Source organism: Platalea leucorodia (assembly GCF_965183815.1).
Source record: "Platalea leucorodia genome assembly, chromosome: 3".
NCBI classification, from domain to species: domain Eukaryota; kingdom Metazoa; phylum Chordata; class Aves; order Pelecaniformes; family Threskiornithidae; genus Platalea; species Platalea leucorodia.
The window spans coordinates 80411477-80430783 of NC_138825.1; positions in this window are offsets into that span (position 1 = coordinate 80411477).

Consider the following 19307-nt stretch of genomic DNA (forward strand, 5'->3'; position numbering starts at 1 on the left):
CCAATGATTCATTGTTCTCATTGTGAAAAATTTACCTCTCGTGTCCAATTGGAATCTCCCTGGGAGTAACTTGTACCCGTTACCCCTTGTCCTCACCATGTGACTCCTTGTAAAAAGGGAGTCTCCATCTTCTTTGTAGCTCCCCTTTAAGCACTGGTACATGGTGATGAGATCACCTCTAAGCCTCCTTTTCTCAAGGCTGAACGAGCCCAGCTCTCTCAGCCTATCCTCATAGGGCAGGCTTCCCAGACCCTTGATCACCTTGGTGGCCCTTCTCTGGACTCCCTCCAGCCTGTCCACACCTTTTTTGTATAATGGGGACCAGAACTGTACACAGTATCCCAGGTGTGGCCTGACAAGCACTGAGTAGAGTGGGATAATGACTTCTTTATCTCTGCTGGTGATGCCCTTTTTGATGCAACCCAGCATCCTGTTGGCCGCCTTGGCCGCAGCAGCACACTGTTCACTCATGTTGAGCTTCCTGTCCACCAGGACCCCCAGGTCCCTTTCCACAGAGCTGCTCTCTAGCCAGGTGGATCCCAGTCTGAGCTGCACTCCTGGATTATGTTTTCCCAGGTGCAAGACCTTATGCTTGTCTTTGTTAAACTTCACAAGGTTCCTGTTAGCCCATCATTGTGCTCTATTCAATCAAAACATTCTCTAACATATAGAGCTACGCCACCACGTCTCCTTCCTTGCCTATCCCTTCTGAAGAGCTTGTAGCCATCCATTGTGGCACTCCAGTCATGAGAGTTATCCTACCATGTTTCCGTGATGGTGACTACATCATAGTTTTCCTGCCACGCAATGGCTTCCAGCTCCTCCTGTTTATTGCCCATGCTGTGTGCATTGGTGTAAATGCACTTCAGTGGGGCTATTGATCTTGTCTCCAACATAGGCATGCCACCCCTAGGCTCATCTCTAGCAAGCCTAGTTTTATCCCCTTCCCCCTTCACATCTAGTTTAAAGCTCTCTCAATGAGGCCTGCTAACTCCTGAGCCAGAATCCTTTTCCCCCTTTGCGACAGGTGAACCCCGTCTGTTGGCAGGTGCCATGTAAACTGCCCCATGATTGAAAAACCCAAAATTTCACCGCTGGCACCAGCCTCTGAGCCACGTGTTAATGAGATGGGTCTTCCTGTTCCTTTCCGTATGCCTCCCGGCTACTGATGGGATGGAGGAAAACAGTACCTGCACTCCTGATCCTTCAAGTAATCGCCCCAGTTCTCTAAAGACCCTTTTGATCGTCTTTGTGCCTCTATCAGCTACCTCATCACTGCCAACCTGAACAATCAATAGCGGATAATAATTGGATGATTTTACCAGCCTAGGGAGCTTCCTAGTAATGTCTCTTATCCTTGCCCCAGGGAGGCAGCAGACTTCCCTATGGGATGGGTCCGGTCAGCATATGGGGCCCTCTGTTCCCCTCAGAAGGGAGTTGCCTATGACAATTACCCTTCTTTTTTTTTTTTTTTTTACCAGTGGCCCTTGTAATGTGTGGGGTTGACTGGCTCACCCTAGTGAACCCCCTGGATGGATCTTCATCTGCATCATCATCCTCCTCCTGGCCCTCAAGTTCCAGAGCCTCATACCTATTGCATAAGGGCACCTGGGAAGGTGAGGTAGGCTGGGAGAGGATTCACCTGCTGCACCATGCAGGGATCTGTTTCCATCCCCCTCTGTCTCTTAGGTCCCCTCCTGATGTTTCCATCTGGCGTGCTCATCTCAGGGATGGTAGGGAGTGGCTCCACCAGTCTATCTCCCTCTCGCACTCCCTGATACTCCTCAGTCTTGCTACTTCTTCTTTCAGCTCTGCCACCATGCTGAGCAGATCCTCCACCTGCTCGCACCTCATGCAGGTGTTGTCTCGGCTGCCCTCCATCACCAGAGCAAGGCTCTGGCACTCCCTGCAGCCAGAGACCTGGGTGGCTGCATGTTTTTGTGGGAGCTCCATCTGGGTCGCCACATCCCTTCTGGTGAGTGGAAACCATGGCTAAGTCTCTTCCGGGAGGGTAAAAACCACAAGTTGAGCTCACCGGCTGACTGCACCCTGCCTGCATGAACTGCCACGCCACACCCTTTCTGACACGCCACGCCCTGTTCACGGTGCTCCTTGTCGCTGGTGCTCCCTAGGAGTGTATAAATCTCCCGTGATTACTCTGGCAACACCCAAGCCCTGTCCGCCTCGCTCGCGAGAGCTGCCGGTTCTTTGCGCAAAAGCCCCACCAGGCTCTTTATCGGGTTCCCCAGCTCAGGAAAACCCCTTTTCCACCCCAATCTAGCACTCAATTTCACGGCTTACTGTTACTGCTGCCATGTGCCTCATTGACTGAGTAGAATTTCCCTGGAAGTTATGGAACTTCAATTTAAACCTAACACATCTGTTATTCAGGTGGTATATGTTGACATAAGTGCCCTGAAATTATGTTATTTAGGGACTAGATCACTGTCCTTAAACTGTTTTTTTTTTTCTTAAATTTATTGATATGTTTACACCTTATGAGGACTTCATAGAAAAAGAAAATAATTTTTGCATCCTTTTTTATAAATATAATATATATATTTCTTGTAAAAAAAAATTAATCCATACTTTTCCTTGTAAGTCTCCTTCTACTCCGCCTAGTGTGAAATGAAAAATCTGCTATACACTGTGTTACGATGTTTAGTATTCTGAGCAAGCTTCCTCTATAACTTCTGAAGTACAGCATTCTTGTTCTGCTGTGCCATTTTTGTTGTAAAGAGCTTAGGCCTGCATCTTTAAGTGTTTTCTCTAGATTTATTTCAACTCAAAGAACATGACTGTTGTTTTTCCCTATATCGATTTTGGCAGCTTCAATTAAACAAGCTTTCTTCATGTAAGAATCCCCTCAAGGAAATTCTGTCAAGTAGTAAATTGTTCCTTTCCAACTGTCACTAATGAGAATATTAGCTCCTCTTTCCCATGTGTTATATATTTTAAAGGTTTTTTAATTTTGAATATGATTAAGTTACCAAGATTTACGATCTTTATCTCTGAGATACCCTTACTGTCAAGTATATTACATTTGGGTTTTATTCTTTTTAAGTTTAGATGGGATTTTCAACTATCCTAATTACTGTTTTGCAAGAATGGGTAGAAAAAGGCACATCATCTATGCATTCATCATAATTATCCCAATGATAAAACAGATAATAATTAATTTGTCTGCAAAGAAGATGTGTTGTGAATACAGCTTTCGTTTGTAGCACATGAAATTATAAGAACACCTACTGCATGAACAACTTGCTGAAATCAGCAAAGAAATACTGAAATTTATGAGCTGACTGAGGGCAGTTCCAAGTCCACAAAATAATGGGGATTTCAATTCTGTTGAAATTCTCAGTAGATGTTTAGGTGTAAGTTACTTCAACTGTACTTGCATTTATTTTAAGTGATCTACCTGCCAGATCACTGCCTACATGGAGACGTCACAATTAGCCTACATAAACATCAGACTGATGGAAAAAAGTGTCTGCAGATGGACTCAGAGCATGTCAAGTCACTGGGTGCCACAGTAGCAAGGTGCTAAGCCAGGTTTACTTTGGCAGCTGAGGTCCTTCGTGCTCTGGAAGGATACTTACTGACCACCATGGGCCTGCCTTCCATGTTTTCTGTCCAAATGGATGCTATGGGTGACCTTGTGAATTTATCCCAAGGGACAATGCTGTTGATGTCTTCTGAGAGGCTGTTCTCTTTCTACTCCTTTATCTCCTGTATGACAGAGTAGAAACAGTCTTATGCAGCATGTTTTTAAAACTGACTGAGATTTTTCTGATCTTTGTTTCAATTCTTAAACTGAAATGCCACCTTCGTGTTACCTCACTTCCCAAGTAGGAATGAAGTCACAGCCTGATGTTTCCTTGCAATACTTGCAGTGCTAAGAGATTTTCAGTCTTAATACAACTATGGCTTAGCATAAGTGAAGTTTCTGGCTTCATTAGAGTAACTCAATGATAGAAAATCAGAACCCCATGCATGCTCTTTTTGTTTCAGATACCCTCGTCATAATTTTTTCTTCCTTTGACTTTTTTCCCCATCTCTTGGTTTTATACAACTGGTGTTTAAATACGTTTTTGAGATATCAAATTCTTTTACTTTTTAATAACTCTGTGAGGTGCCTATGAATACTTTTTTAATGTAGTTGCTGACAGCACAGCTGAACCATTGTAGCTGCAAATGAAAGAGTTCTTATATAAGTAAAAATGGAGTGAGATGCAAACCTATGTTTAAGTCTAAAAACCGACAGCTTTTTATTTGATTAAGTGTAAGCCAGATGTCTTGAAATATTTAGGTGAGGAGAATACATTATTACTTGAATGACAAGTTAAACCCCACTACATTATTTATTAATGTGAGAAAAGCAATTAGAGTTTTGACCTAAATGTTTCATGTTTCAGGTTTCCTCAAAACTGTACTTGCTTGTGATTTAGAGGTTATACTTTCAAAGCAAGTTTAATTTCCACATACTTTATAAATGCCAGAAAAAGCGGGGAGCTGAGGTCATTTACCTACCCACTCTTCATACAAGGCAGATTTCAGAATACAATGAAGTAGATGGGGACTTTTCTCACACTCATCTCTCTTTCTGTCTGTCAGTGTGCCACACGCAGTAATGCTTTAATCCGTCATGCCATCACCTTCACTAAAACTGTAAGTGAATGCTGAGCTGTCCACCCACTGTTTTCCTGCAGTGCTATCCTTAGGTGTGCAGAGAAACAGCAATTAAACAGACTGGATTGGCTCAGGATCCCTGTGAAGAAAGGCTGAGAACAAGGGAGGAAGTTTCTCAGGATTAGCAGCAGTTCATTGATAACTGTGAATAGCTGGATTTAATCAGAATTTATAAAAGCTTCCCAGCAGGACTGTGGTATGCAGAATTTAAAAAAAAAAAAAAAAAAAAAAAAAAAGAAGAAGGATCTGTTTGAGGTATCACATTTACTTTTATCTTTCAGAAATATTGATAGCTGGTCTCTTCCAACCAAGGAAGAGCCAATTGGAAAAAGACACTGGAAAAAGTTTTAAGATGTTCTTGAACTACTCAGATAGCAACAATAACAGGGGAGGAAGTATGTTCAATTTAAAAAAATTATTTATTTTCTTAATCACCCAGAATGGAACCATGAAGTGATGAAATGGTTTGTGAGTGGTGCTCCATGAGAACTTTAAAGAAAGGATAGGTGTAGCTAACAGCTGTAGTGAAGAGGGGGAATGGTTTTTTATTTATCATTGAACCATTTTCTGAGTTCAGAAATTTCTGTTGATGAACCACCCCCTTTAGAAAAGACTGAAGACTGGCACACAGTTTTCTGTGGCACGAGTTTATGTCTGGAATGTTTGAAAAGATGATATAACCTGAAAGTAAGGGGGGATCCCATGAAGTCCACCTGGAAGATCACATATCTGTTTGAACTGTAAGCTTATACATGTTCATAGTATATATATATACACACATATATATTAATAAAACATACATATTTATGTAGCAGAAGTTTCTACATCTGTATACTGATATTTTGAGTTTATTTTATTTCTGCAGCATTCCTAAGGAAGATTTTTTTTTTTTTTTAATCTCTGAGAGAGAACTGTGGGATGGTTACAGGGAAGTCTTTCATGGAAATGGCCCCACTAGGCAAAGCATAAAATATTTGAGAACAAGTGCCTATCAAAGGCTGACCAGTTGTTGATTTTTAAAATCTATGTTATCTAAATAAATTAAATGGGGGCAGAGAATGACCTGGAGCACTGGTTCACAAGTATTGGCATAGTATATGATTATTACCACACTTGCAGGCATGATTTGTGCTTGTGCCAAACATTTGATATCTAGACACTTGCCAGATATTGTGCCCAATATGCTAAATGAGTGGAACAGATTTCAGGTGTATGAGTATACGGACTGACATGATATTTGTTGATCTCAAAGCATGATCTCTTTCTTTTATTAGATTTAAATATTTTCTAAAAATACGAAAGGAAAACAAACAAATAAACAAAATCAAACAGAACTCTGCAAAACAAGGTAAAAAAACCCCAACACAATAATGCTACCAAAAATGAGACTCCAAATTTGAGAATTCATCCCAAAATTGAAGAAAAGGTATCTTCCACATATACAAAGTTAGCATGGTAGAGACAATGTGAGTTTCTTCCTATTTCCTTAGCTAATGAAGTCCTTCTGCTATGTAAGTGGGCAAACTACCAATATGAGATCTATCAAATGCCACAATAAGATCAGATAACGCTTGCTTGCTTCTGGAGAAGATAGGTCACACATCAAACGCCTTGTAAATGGTAGTTTTTGGGGTAACTTCTGAATTTTGCTTTCTGAAGAATATGAATAGCAAAGAGCAGAACGGACACCAAATATCAGTATCAGTATTGACACAAAATTTTGTTAGTAAAAATGATACTGCCTGAAATTTTCTCACAATGACATCTAATAAACCTTAAAAGCAATTAAAAAAAATTTTCCTGTTTTCAGGAAAACTGAAGCTAAAACCACATGCTTTTCTTCCATCCATCTGCTAATTTCATGTACTTATACATTAGTTCCATGCACTTGCAAACTCTTGAACTTGCAAACCTAAAAAAAGCATTTATTATTTTAATTTCAGAAATCGCTTGGGTAGTTGTGGATGTTGTCTGACAAAAGGATGAGAAATGAATCATACATTGCCAAGAGTAACTTGACCTTAATCAATCTGCTGAATAAATTGTCTCTCTTATCCTTTTGGATTTCAATGGAAAATTTAAAGAGGAACTTCAGTTTAAACAAATAAAAGGAGATATATATATATATATATCAACATTTCTATGTGTATGAATGTTATTTATGGTCCTAATTAGATTATGGAAACATAAATGTGTTTTTACACATATGCTTATGCACACACACATGTAAAATGTAGAAAGAAATTGAGCAGACAAGATTTCTGATGTAAAACTTTTTCTATCCCTACATCAGGAAGCAACTTAATCTGAGTCCATAAACATAGACAAAAACACTGAGGAAGTAAGGTTTCAGATATTCTGAAAGTCTGTTTTCATGCTTCTCCCTAGTTTTTATTCTTACATCTGCATTAAAATGTGGAATATAATTTCTAATACATCTTTAATTTCTTTGTCACTTCTTCAGGTATGACATTTACATACATGTTATGTTCATCCACTTAGAGAAGAGGGTATTTATCAAGTGATTTAGGAAAGCAGTAGCCCAGCTTGAAGCCTTTCTTTTCCATGGGGCAATAGGCATTAATAATTCACAAAATCTTCTAGGCTAGCACCCCTGCACTCCAATTAAATCCTCCATCAGAAATGTATGAATAGCTCAAATATGCATAAAACCCCTCAGATTAATTGGCAAGCAGAAGTGAGGTCATACACGGTCAAAAAGTTTACCCCTCACTGATTCTGAGTAGCCACAAGCCTCCATTGCAATCTTTGAATTCTTCAGGGGCAGAAATAAGGCTCTACTGTTCTGCACATCTTTAATTCTAGTCGCATACTTTACATATCTCAGCAGCAGAAAGTGACTACTTATTTTTGTTTTAAATTTAAATTTAATAAGTGATAGTCCCTATCAGCTTTGTTACTCCTCTCTGAAAGATCAAGAGCTATAACAAGAAGCAATACTAAGGGAAGATTAAAAGAGACTCAAGCAACCGAGGAATTTAAAAGACTAAAAGCTAAACAAAGTCAGATAGCCAGATAAAAAGATAACCAGTAGAGAGACATCAGAACTATGACAACAAAGATACAGGCAGCAGCATAGGCAGGGATTAAATGAAAATGAAGGTGAATGAGTCTTAGAAGAGCAAAGCACAGTGATGGGGGAAGCAAAAGAATAAAGAAAATATCACCAAAGAGGAAGAAAGAAGGATCAAAGGAAATAAAATTAGATATACAAGACATAAAAGGGAGAAGCTACAGATCAAGCCTAATATTGCGGTATACAGGCAAGTCATCAAACAAACACCATCTCAAATTTTGAAATGATACTGGAGGAAAAAAATCTAAAAGATCTATCTTCCTGGAAGCTTTAGCAGAAGTCAGCATTAACACAATAGAAATTCTTTAAGGTGGAAACACTGTGTGCTTCCACAGTCAGCTCTCCACAATTTTATAATATAAAAATATGTATCACTTTAAGGCATAGTAAACTAAAGAATTGAGAGACAACTCCACTCAGTACATTATCAGTAAGATCTACTACAGAAACAGAAGGCTTAGAAAGGACAGAAGGAAGGACATGGTCACAAAAGCCTTTTATATTTGTGCATAGCAAATGTGGGGAGTTCTGCACAGTGTAAGTGCTCTCCAAACAGCAGTCACTTTAAAGGCAAAATGATAACAATATCAGTGTATGTAAAGAAGCAAATTCTTGTTAACACATAACAAGAGGGAAAAATTCCATTCTCTTCCCGCTGCATTGAAAACCAGTTGAGAACATCCAAAGGGAAAATAACTTCTTAACTAGATTCCATTAGATTTCCCATAGGAGGGGAAAGAATGTTTTTCAAAAGACAAATGAGAACAATTTCTCATGTAAACCAAGTACAACAAAGAAAAGAAACACAGTTTATCTATACATACTAATGATAGGGGGGTTGTGGTTTTTGGGTTTTTTTTTCTGGTTTGTTTGTTCTAAAGCTTGGCAGCTTTACATATGGAAGTGGTTAAATAATGAAAATACTTTTTTTCCTGACCATTGAATATATTTTGTAATTAATATTTATAGTACATGATCAAAAAAACACGACAGGAGAAACTTCTCAGGGGTTTCACCCCATATTTTTCTGTTTTATCAGGTATTTATTGTTAGTAATTAGAAGACCTTTCCCTCACTGACCCTATTGTGAGAATTATAAGATCATGTTGCTTATACAGTTTGGTAGGGAAACACCCTGCTACTCTTCAGATGCCCATGAAAATTATTTTGGATTACCAGTTACTCCTAAGATTGCCTAGAATTAATTAGAATATTAATTGTCAGAAGAATAGCACGGCTTGTTTTTCAGCTGTTGCTCTGAACTACTTACTGTTAACATCAGAGAAAATCTAGAGTGAAAAAATGCGTTTATGAGAATCCAGTCATAAGTAATACAATTAAAGTAGCTATAGATACACTGTACAGAAATAGAAAAAGAAAAAAATCCCTTTTTTTCCTACCTATGCTTTAAATAAGATACCTGAGAGTATCCTTCACAGAATCAGTCCTAAGACTGGAAGGGGCTTTAGAAAGTCTTCAAGTCCATCTCCCACTACAGTGTCATACCCTGTGCTCTTCAGTACCCTTTCAGACTCCCGTTTGTTAAGCTTGTGAGTAAGGATCTCCGAAGAGGCTGTGACAAACACCCCAGCTAGGCATGCAGTTCTGGGGAGCTCCTCACTACCTTGCATTCAGCCAAAGATTACGATAGATAATTTCTATTCATTGGATGACATTTCTTTCTCCCCTGCTGCCTGATTTTACTGGTTATCAAACCTGTCTGTGCAATACTATCTGTGGGATGATGTTTTGCTGGGTGTTCTAGGGAATGCATTGGAGAGCTGAAGAACCTTTAAAAGGGTCCTAGTTCTCCACTTCATGGATTTACTATAACCTTGATGGAAGAAAACACATACATTTTGAAAATACCCTTAGCCTAAATCAAGTTATGATAAACGGAAATACACATTTCTGCTTGCATCGATTATAGCAGACAACAAAGAAAGTGTTAGAAAAGACACAGGTGAGGAAAGAACAATAACAAAAAAAAAATCCATGTCTGCTTAATCCACGATGGCATCTGGCAAGTGTTTTTTTCACTCTTTTTGTTTCCGCTTTGTTCGTTGTTTACTTGTTGTTTTGCACCAGGAGGTGCTGGTTCATTCTAATGCCAGAAACAAAGACACTCTGCAAGGTATCTTTTAAAATGCTATTTATTAGAGCTAACACTATAAGGAGAAAATACTATAGATAATCTTACGTCCCTTCAGATGTTAGGAACCCTGGGAGCTGTAGCATCAAGTGGGCCTCTTATCCACATGCAGCATACTGGGTAGACCCCATCATAGAAGAGATTCTCCAATTTCAGTCATTCAAGCTGTTATAGGATTTTCTTGCAAGGAAACAACTCTATCCATCATTTCTACAGTCAAACAGAAATGATGTTTGCACAAGAGTTTCTTGCTGCATTTTTAGTTAAAGGCGAGGCCATGCAGGTGGCATAATCACTGGTACCAAGTGGGCTGCCTGCAGGCTCCTCTGCTACAGTGAGGTTACCGAGCCTATCCTGCGGCCAAGGGATTTGTGCAGCACAACACAGCCTGAAGGCCACGCTGGACATGCAGGACAGCACAGACTTGGGCGTACTCCGGTCAACTGTTATGTGCGTCACCAACTCCTTGATGTACAATGCTCTTCCAGTCAGGATCACTACACTTGCCTTACAAACCTTTCTGATGCACTTCCCATGCAGGATTTTTAATTTCCTTCCTAACCTACATATCAAGCTGCTTCTAAAAGAAAGGATCCTCTGTTAATGAAACCTGCTAACTTTTATAACTATTCTAATTTTTTTGAGTGCCAGGGATCAGAACAGATCTAATCCTTTTTCTGAAACTTACAGTTTCAAGTTTTCTCAATTTCTAGATAAGCAATGCCTCTTTCCTTATTTGTTTTTGATAGGTCATGTTTTTGTGCTACTGATAATTCTCATGTTGGGTTTTGGTTTGTTTTTTTTTTTTTTCTGGACACTCTTCACACAGTTCACAACTTTTGTGAAGTTCAGGGTGCAAAAGATATTCAGATGCAACCTTGCTGGTACGGAGCACAGGGAAGTTTTATAAAAGTATTTCAAGGATTCTTCCCCTAGATCCTTTTACTGCTAAACTTCTACCTGATCTGTTATTACTGCCTATGTAATGCAGATGATTAGTCCATTTTAAGTATAGATTTGGATACTTGTCACTGTTGGATTTCATCCTATTTTTGGTTCATTTCTCCAATTTCAGCTGTTTAGTTCTTCCATAGAAGGGCATTAAATGTATTGATGTCATATCCATGTTACTGGTCTGTTCCTACCTCTGCTTCTTTTTCCCTCCTTATTGAAGTATAAACATTGAATTTATTCTCCTCAAATCATCCAAAATCCGTATGTGCCTGCCACATGTGAGCTCTCAAACATAGCCAATAGTAGCTCTATGATTTCACTGACCACTGCTTAAGTAGCTTTGCGCGAAACTCATTGGATCATGGTAATTTGAATGTTTTATGAATGTCTCTCTTCCCTTTTCTGTTTTTTGTTGTAGACTGAGACTTTATTCCTTCTATATAGTAGAATATTTTCAAATAATTTTGTATTTGTTCACCTCTCAGGCTTTGTTACCCCGTACTCCTGATCCTTGCTTAAAAATCTTCACTCAAATTTATCATGTCAATATATACGAATGTTTTCTCCCTCTTTAATGAGTATCTTACCATTATTCAATAATAATTTATGGTTGAGAAAGCAAAATTTTGCTAGTATCAACACCTGTAGAGTCATCCTCTTCTTTGGAGGATGCATGTATTTCTACCTGAGTTTTTAAAGTATTGACAAGAACTTTACCTCTTGCTCCTTTTCACTGGTTGGTTGATCTTCTTAGTGAGACTCCTGACACTATCACAGATATTGATACTGGATATGTTCCAGTGTCAGTACTTACAAGAAAACTTGTTAATCCACTGTGAAGAAAACAGTACTTTTCTTCTAGTAGGATAGATTCAAATTTCAATAATGTCTATGCATACTGGAACTTGTATTTTATGTAAGCATGTTTCTACAGATAGCTATAGTTGACACAAACCCATAAAATAAAAATAATAGCACCGTATTTTATTAAGAGCTGTTGCTTAAAATCAGATATAAGGACATACTCTGAGATGGTAGTAAATTAGTGTGACTGACCTTTATCACATTGTGATATTTTTCTGATCAGATGTAAAAGTTTATTCTCATTTGTTACTAATTTTATATAGTTTATAAAACCTCAGCCTTGATTAGCACTCTTTTTGTAATAAGAGATAACATTTAAATAAAGAACTTAATTTCCAAATAATTTTATAAGATCTCATATAAAAGGTAAAATAATACTATAAAACAATAAAGAACATAATTAATTATATTTTGCTTTTTACAGTACTTGCGTATTTTCTAGCTTATTTCTAGAAAATGTTGAACTAAGCAATATCTGTTTTAACTTTTAATTCCACAGTGTAAACCTCAGCTGTTTGAGGTATTTGCAGAACATACACAACTATACTAGAGCTGGTTGAATTCTCTGATCTGAATTGCCCAGTGATAAATAAACAGTGCTGAGCTGTTCTCAGTACTCAAAGTTTAAATTTCATGGAAATACAGGAAAGAAGCCTGTCATGGTTTGGTTCAGGTTTTTTTGGTTTGGTTTGGATGGGTGGATTGTTTTAAATGCCTTTGAAAGAATCATATTTCCTCTACTCCAACTAAAAATCAGAAAGGGACTATAAAATTATAAATGAAAACAGTCTCAGCTCTGTAATACTGCCTTGAAACTACAGATTAAAGCAATATTATCCAAACACTTAAGAGGATATCCAATTCCAAGTCTTAAGCCAATACCTGTAACGAATAACAAAAGGATGGCTGGTGTGGAACATTAATAAGCATGTTATTACTTGGGCTGTCTGTCTGAAACTTGACATTTACACATGATCACAGATTATTCGTTATAAATGATTCTCCCTGTTGACTGCTTATTTATTCAGAACTGCATGTTGTTTTTCTAAAGATACCATAATGGAGAGCATACTTGAGAGATTGTGGAGCGAGATTTTTCCTGAAATTGTTAGAAGACAGTGTTGTGTAAATGAATGATAGTATATAAGAACTTTAGTGGATGAAGCAGACAAGTGAACACAGAAGTGCTAGGAAAATGGATCTTGCTATCCCATAGGAAGAGAATGACAGCAGCAGATAATCTGGTAAACTCTACCAGTAGATGAATAAAAATGAAAAATTTAGGAAAGATGTTTAAACTAAGAAAAAGAATCTGAGATTTTATGCAGAGATTAGAAGTTTCAGGGAAAGTGTTGCAGAAGAAGGAATGGGAATATTGCCACCATTAGCATTTAGGTTTTTTTCATGTATGGTTTCATGAGATTGGTGAAATAACGTCACAGGAAAAAAAACAGCATTTTGCACTTTTGGTAAGGAACACAGAGTTTTAATTACGTAGAGATAAACTTCTGTGAATGAGCACCATCAAGACTTGGATGTGTGGATTAAGGGACTGAGAAGAATAATGTTGAAAACTTCATTCATGTATTATGATAAATGTGCCTGGATCAGGAAGATCAGTTTTCAAGTTGAATAGTTTGGTGTGTCACCAGACTGATCAGGATTGCAAGAGAGCTATCTGCTGCAAATTATGAACAGTATTGAAAAAAAAAATCGTTGTATTAGTTCAGTTAGGCTATGTTAAAATTTAGTAGGTCTCAAGGAAAACAAAGATGTTAGAACATTAGAAGAAGACAAATGAAGGAGTGGTCATCAGGAAGGAGTAGGCAATTTTCATCATTACAGAGAACAGTATTACCTAAGGACAGAAAACAGGAGAGAAGAATGAATGTAAGCTACACAGAGTTATTCTGAAAAAGGTTGAATAGGAGAAGTATGCTCAGAACAGATGTTAAAGGAATGACCTTGGTGAAGGCTAAATCAGAAATCTGAATGATTATATTGTCAAGTATAATGATTAGGTGAGAACATCTGATTTCTGAGAAGATAAGGCTGAATTAGAAACCAGCAGATATGGACAGGAAACAGAGAATATGACAGAGTAGCACAGAAAGAGTGAATGACTGAAAAAAATCTGGAGGAAATATTTAAGCAATATCTATAAATAACATCATCATAAAATAAATAGATTTTGCTGTTAGATTTAGTCATTTGCATTTATTCAAGAACAAACTTCATTTGTCCTCAACTACGTGTATCTTGAAAAGAATTTGTATTAGCACTTCCAACAAGATTTTCATACACTGTTCCTAAAATGACTAAGATAATTTCTGGCTTTCTACTAGAGTGCTAAATAGCTCTAGAACAATATTTCTGTAGGAAGTACCTTCCAAGCCTCATCAAATACTCTGTTCATAAGGAATGGACAGAGTAATTTCTTTTCCATACCTTTTGTTTTGGTAGGTAATACTTAGTAGAGGTACTAGGTGTGCTATAATGTGTCTTAAAGGGGGGAAACAGGAAACCATTCTCTTCCTTGTGATACATTTGTTTACAATGACCGCTTTTTAAAATGCCTAATTCATACAACAAAAGCTACATTATAATAAGATGTCACTGTTTAAGACATAAAAGTAGCTGTAAGTTATTTTTAATAATGATACCTAGTTTTTGTAAGATTATCCATTTTCTGACAAATAGATTTTCTGTTGTTTTTTTCTTCATTCATGAGTAAAATTAAGTTTGAACAATGGTCTACATTCTGACCTGACATTAATAAAATTCAGTGAAACAAATAGGTTTTTAATGCCTACACAGTCTATCATGATCACTTAAAGAAAGCAAGGTGGAGAAATTCTGCCATAACTAAAACAAAATTCTGGTGCTGGCAATCTTTCAAGTTTTTACTGACAGTGGAATTTACTATTAGAAATCTCCCCTTACTAGTAGAAGAGTTGTTACAGTTCAGCTAAATTCCTCTAAGAGCATAAAACTCTCCAGTGTTATAATTTGAACAACATAATCTGTTCTGAGCTCAGGAAACATGAAAATAAGTCAATAACATGGTCTTAAAATCATATTCCCACCTTGGGATAGCAAAAGGATTCTCAGTCAATACTAAAAACCCTCTAAAAAGCCATCTGCCTTTAGATTACAAGGAATTCTGCATCCTGGTCATGGAAACTGCATGATAATGATAAGAATGCATGAAAGTTATCCTTGTTCATATAAATACTCTCAAACTTGGGCTACACTAAATGAATCTTAAGTTCTTTTTTAAGCTTTATGAAGGCTACTGTGATAAAAAAATAAGATATATAAGTAACAGTACATAGTAGAGTCTAGGATTATTTTTTGTGGGCTCCTGACTGCCTTTGTCAACATCAGTAGCTTTGCCTTTTCTCATAGATAATTTTAACAGCTGTAATTAAACATTAAACAATATGTCTTTGGTTCCCACAGAAAGCAGTTCCCATCAGTGGATTAGATATACTTTACCATAAAACCTTTGATTCCTAGTCACTGAGCTTTTTGTACACTGTGACTGAGGTTCTGTCAGTCTACTTCTTTTGATTTGCTTGAATTGTACAGACTTTTCTAGGAAGTTATATGAAATTATCATAGGCTCATTTTCTATGATGAGTGCCGGATGTAAATTTTGAGATGCACATTTGTGTAAATTGTAGCAACGACTTGTGGGTCAAAATACCTCATTCTGTTCAGAAACTGCCAGAAGTACACTGTTTCTGAGCTGTGTGCACTGCTTTTGCAATCTTTTCCTATTTTTAGCTCTTCTGTGACAGAAAAGTCATCAGACCAGAAAAAATTCTCTCAGACCACATTAGGCAGTTAAACTCAATCCAAAGTGGGATTTGTATGAGTGCCAAAAGGCCTTTTGTTATATCATTGGCATCTGAGCTGATGTAGTGCTAAATCCAGAAGCTACATCAAGACTACTTAAAACATAAGCACTTACATTTTTAAGAACCCAGTCCATGAATGAAGTGTAATGTTACTTTTCATCAGTTACAGAGAGAAACCTAACAGTGTGTCTCCTCCAGCATAACAGGAAATCAATGTATTTGTTAACACCAGTTTTCCAGAGCTCAGTGTGTACCTAAATGTTGTAGAAGTTGAAAATGTGCAATCAAGTGAGGAAGCAAAGAATAAGATAAAGGAGTTGACTTCTGAACAAACTAATGAATAAGAAACACAGAAAGATAAGTTCTTAATATGTGTGTACTTAGAGTTGTTTCTAGAATAATGGACATAAAGAGGAATGATTGAGTCCAATGGGTATCAGCTACATTTAATTGTTCATTAATCTGAGTATGTAGCATCTGAAGATCACAGTTTGGAATAAAAAAAAAAAAAAAAAAAAAAGAGTATTATACACATTGGAACATAACTAGTATTTTCAAGGTGCTCAGAAAAAAGCCAGTGCTCTCAAGATACTGACACCCTGATTTGAGAAGCCTACAATCTAGAGAAAGAAAAGAAAAATACTCTATTATCTAAAGCAGCAAATATTTTTGTGATATTCTGCTCTTTTTTTTTTTTTTTTTTTTTTTTTTTTTTAATTCTTGGCAACTTCATTGAAATCCAGTTAGAAATGCCTATAAATATCCTGATAGCTTCATGGCACACATTTTCTTGTCTTCAACAGTATACCCTTACTTCCAATGAACTTCCACTGAAGCACCCGAGAACAGAATATCCCATTGTCTTTGAGGCAATAAACTAGTAAAAAAGGTGTATTCATGATTTTTTTTCTGCAAAATAATGCAAAAAGAAAGTTCTCAAATTGTCTTCTGTGACTCAAGCTTTTCTTTTTAAAAAGATCTTTTCACTTGAATTTTTAATGGCGTGCAATTTTTCATAGGATGTTCAAAATAGATATTAGCACCAAATGGAGAAAAATAATTCTCTTTCCTATACACTTTTGTGCTGGCCAGTGATTGGAAATGAATGAATAATTTGCATAGAAAAAGGATGCAGAAACCATTCACCCATACAAAAATGTTATTGAAAATATATGAAACTATAACCATTCAATTTGAGTCTACATGGTATACTGCCCAGCCATTTCATATCTCCCTGTTTTTCTAAAGACACTTTATCTTTTCTTCACATTGCAGATGAAGTGTATAAACACATATTTTGCAGTTTAAAATACATAGGCACCTAGAAATATCTCAGAATTATCTTCAGCTGAAATGCATTTTCTTTCATGTCATATTTTAACTGACCATTTTGAAATAAATGAAGAAAAAGCAGGTACAATGTCTTGAAGAAGAAGATATTAACCTGTTTTCTGTGGAGTATGTAAACTGCTTGTAGGCAGTAGAGGGATACCATTAAAAATAAATTATTATTCCAGATCTCTGTATATTATTTAAAGATATGCAATGCTAAAGAAGGATGACTTTGAATACCAGTTTGTTTTCTCATTTTGTAAGAAAAATATTTTAGTAGAACAGAATCAGTCTGGAATGAATTTAGAGCATCTGAATTTGGAGCAAGAGGAAGTAAGATAGTAATGAGAGGAGGAAGGGGTTACATTTTAGGGAAGATTTCAGAATGTGCATACTCTATGTATGTGGAATGTCAGCACCTGTAGGAAGACTGAAGCTGCCAAAGACAGGAAACTATGACTATGACTATATAATGGAATAAGAACAAAATCCATTAAGAGATTACACGTCGAAGTGAAATGATACATATACAGGATCTAGGACAGGGAAAAGAGGAAAAATTGAGATTGGGAGCTAGAGAGGTTTGAAAGATAAAGAGGAACGACCCAGCAGGGGAGGAAAAGGAGAGAAACCAAACCAGCAGGTAGGATGTGGGTAAGTGAAGAGGGTTAAAATGGGAGCTGGAGATTAAGACTGTCAAGGTATAAAAATAACAAGAGCTGACTAGAAAAAAAGGTCTGAGATGGAAAAATAAAAAAAAGTCTAGATAAGTATGAGACACAGTACTAGAAAATGAGGTAGATATGAAGAGAAGCATGGCTAAACTAGCTTTAAAGGAATGAGTCGAACATGATAGGGCTGAATATGCAGGAAAAAGTTGATCCGGCTGAACCATTTTGTTTCACAGAGACCCAGATATAATCCAGACTTTACAGTGTGAATAGATTTCACAACTGTTATTCTTTCAGCAACTATTTCTTGCTGAACCCTTTAATATACCTCTGGGTCGTTATCTCCTGTGGTAGTGTTGTGTCATGGGTCTAAATAACCTAGCTGTGCTGTAAGTCACCGTACGGTGACAAATAAAATACAATGTAAAATCTGTCCGTTTCCACAAGCATGCCTACAAAGACTCTTTAAGACAATTTTCTTTTATTTATGAAAGACATAGCTTGTGTACACAAGTTGTAGAAATTTATCAAAATTCTTTGAAAAAACTATTTTTAAAGGGATAGGAAGTTAGAAGGTTGACTGTTTGATATAGAAAAGAATGACATATAAATAATTTTATCTTTGACACAGAAAGCATTTGGTTTTGTTTTTTTTTTCTGTGCCAATTTCTTGACTGGTTAAGAAGTGCTCTTGAAACCTGACAGCTGATAATCTTTTTTTATTATGTCCAGTTTAAATGCTTAATATATCCTAATACAGTTCAGTAATCCTAAAATTTCAGTTTTTAATAATATTGGGGTGCACATGCTGACAAAATATATTAAGCCAGTAGAAATGAAGTTGATTGTGAGGTCATACACCAAAATATTTTTAACATTTAAATTGGATATTGGGACTTAAAAAGAGGTGTTAAAGAATGCTCTTTTTGGAAAAGTTTTCCATAGATCAATGCCCACCATTCATCTTGTTTCTATGTGCTTAGATTGTGGTTATGAGAAAAATTTTTGTATGTTTCAATGCTAACAGTGACCTTGATTTTATTGGGTAACACAGGTAACTTTCACTGGTTTAGATCTGAACTGGTCAAACACACAGGTCCATACAGTAATGTTTATGTGTGAGTATTTAAATACACCTCATTGTTGCCCACTACTGCCACCATCCAAATGGGCCCACCGGTTCGAGGAATACTTCCAGTTTGCTCATGAGTTGGCACACAGGAAGCAGGCAAGGGAATTCCTGCAGTAACAATGAGTAGTTATTCTCATTTATGATTAAATTTCAAAATCCAAATACAGGAGAACAGACATTGGCCTCTTCAAAGATCTGCTTCGAAGAGTCCCATGGGATAAGGCCCTGGAGGGAAGGAGAGTCCAAGAAATCTGGTTAATATTCAAGGTTCACCTCCTCCAGGTTCAAGCAATTTCCATCCAAATGAATATGAAGTCAGGCAAAAGTGCCAGGAGGCCTGCATGGATGAACAAGGCCATCCTGGCAAAGCTCAAGAACAAAAAGGAAGCACACAGAGGATGGATGAAAGGATGGGAAACCAAGAAGGAATACAGAGGCACTCTCTGAGCATCCGGAGATGAGGTTAGGAAAGGCAAAGTCCAAGTGGAATTGAATCTGGCCAGGGATATCAAAGACAAGAAGGGTTTCTGTAAGTACATAAGTGATAAAAGGA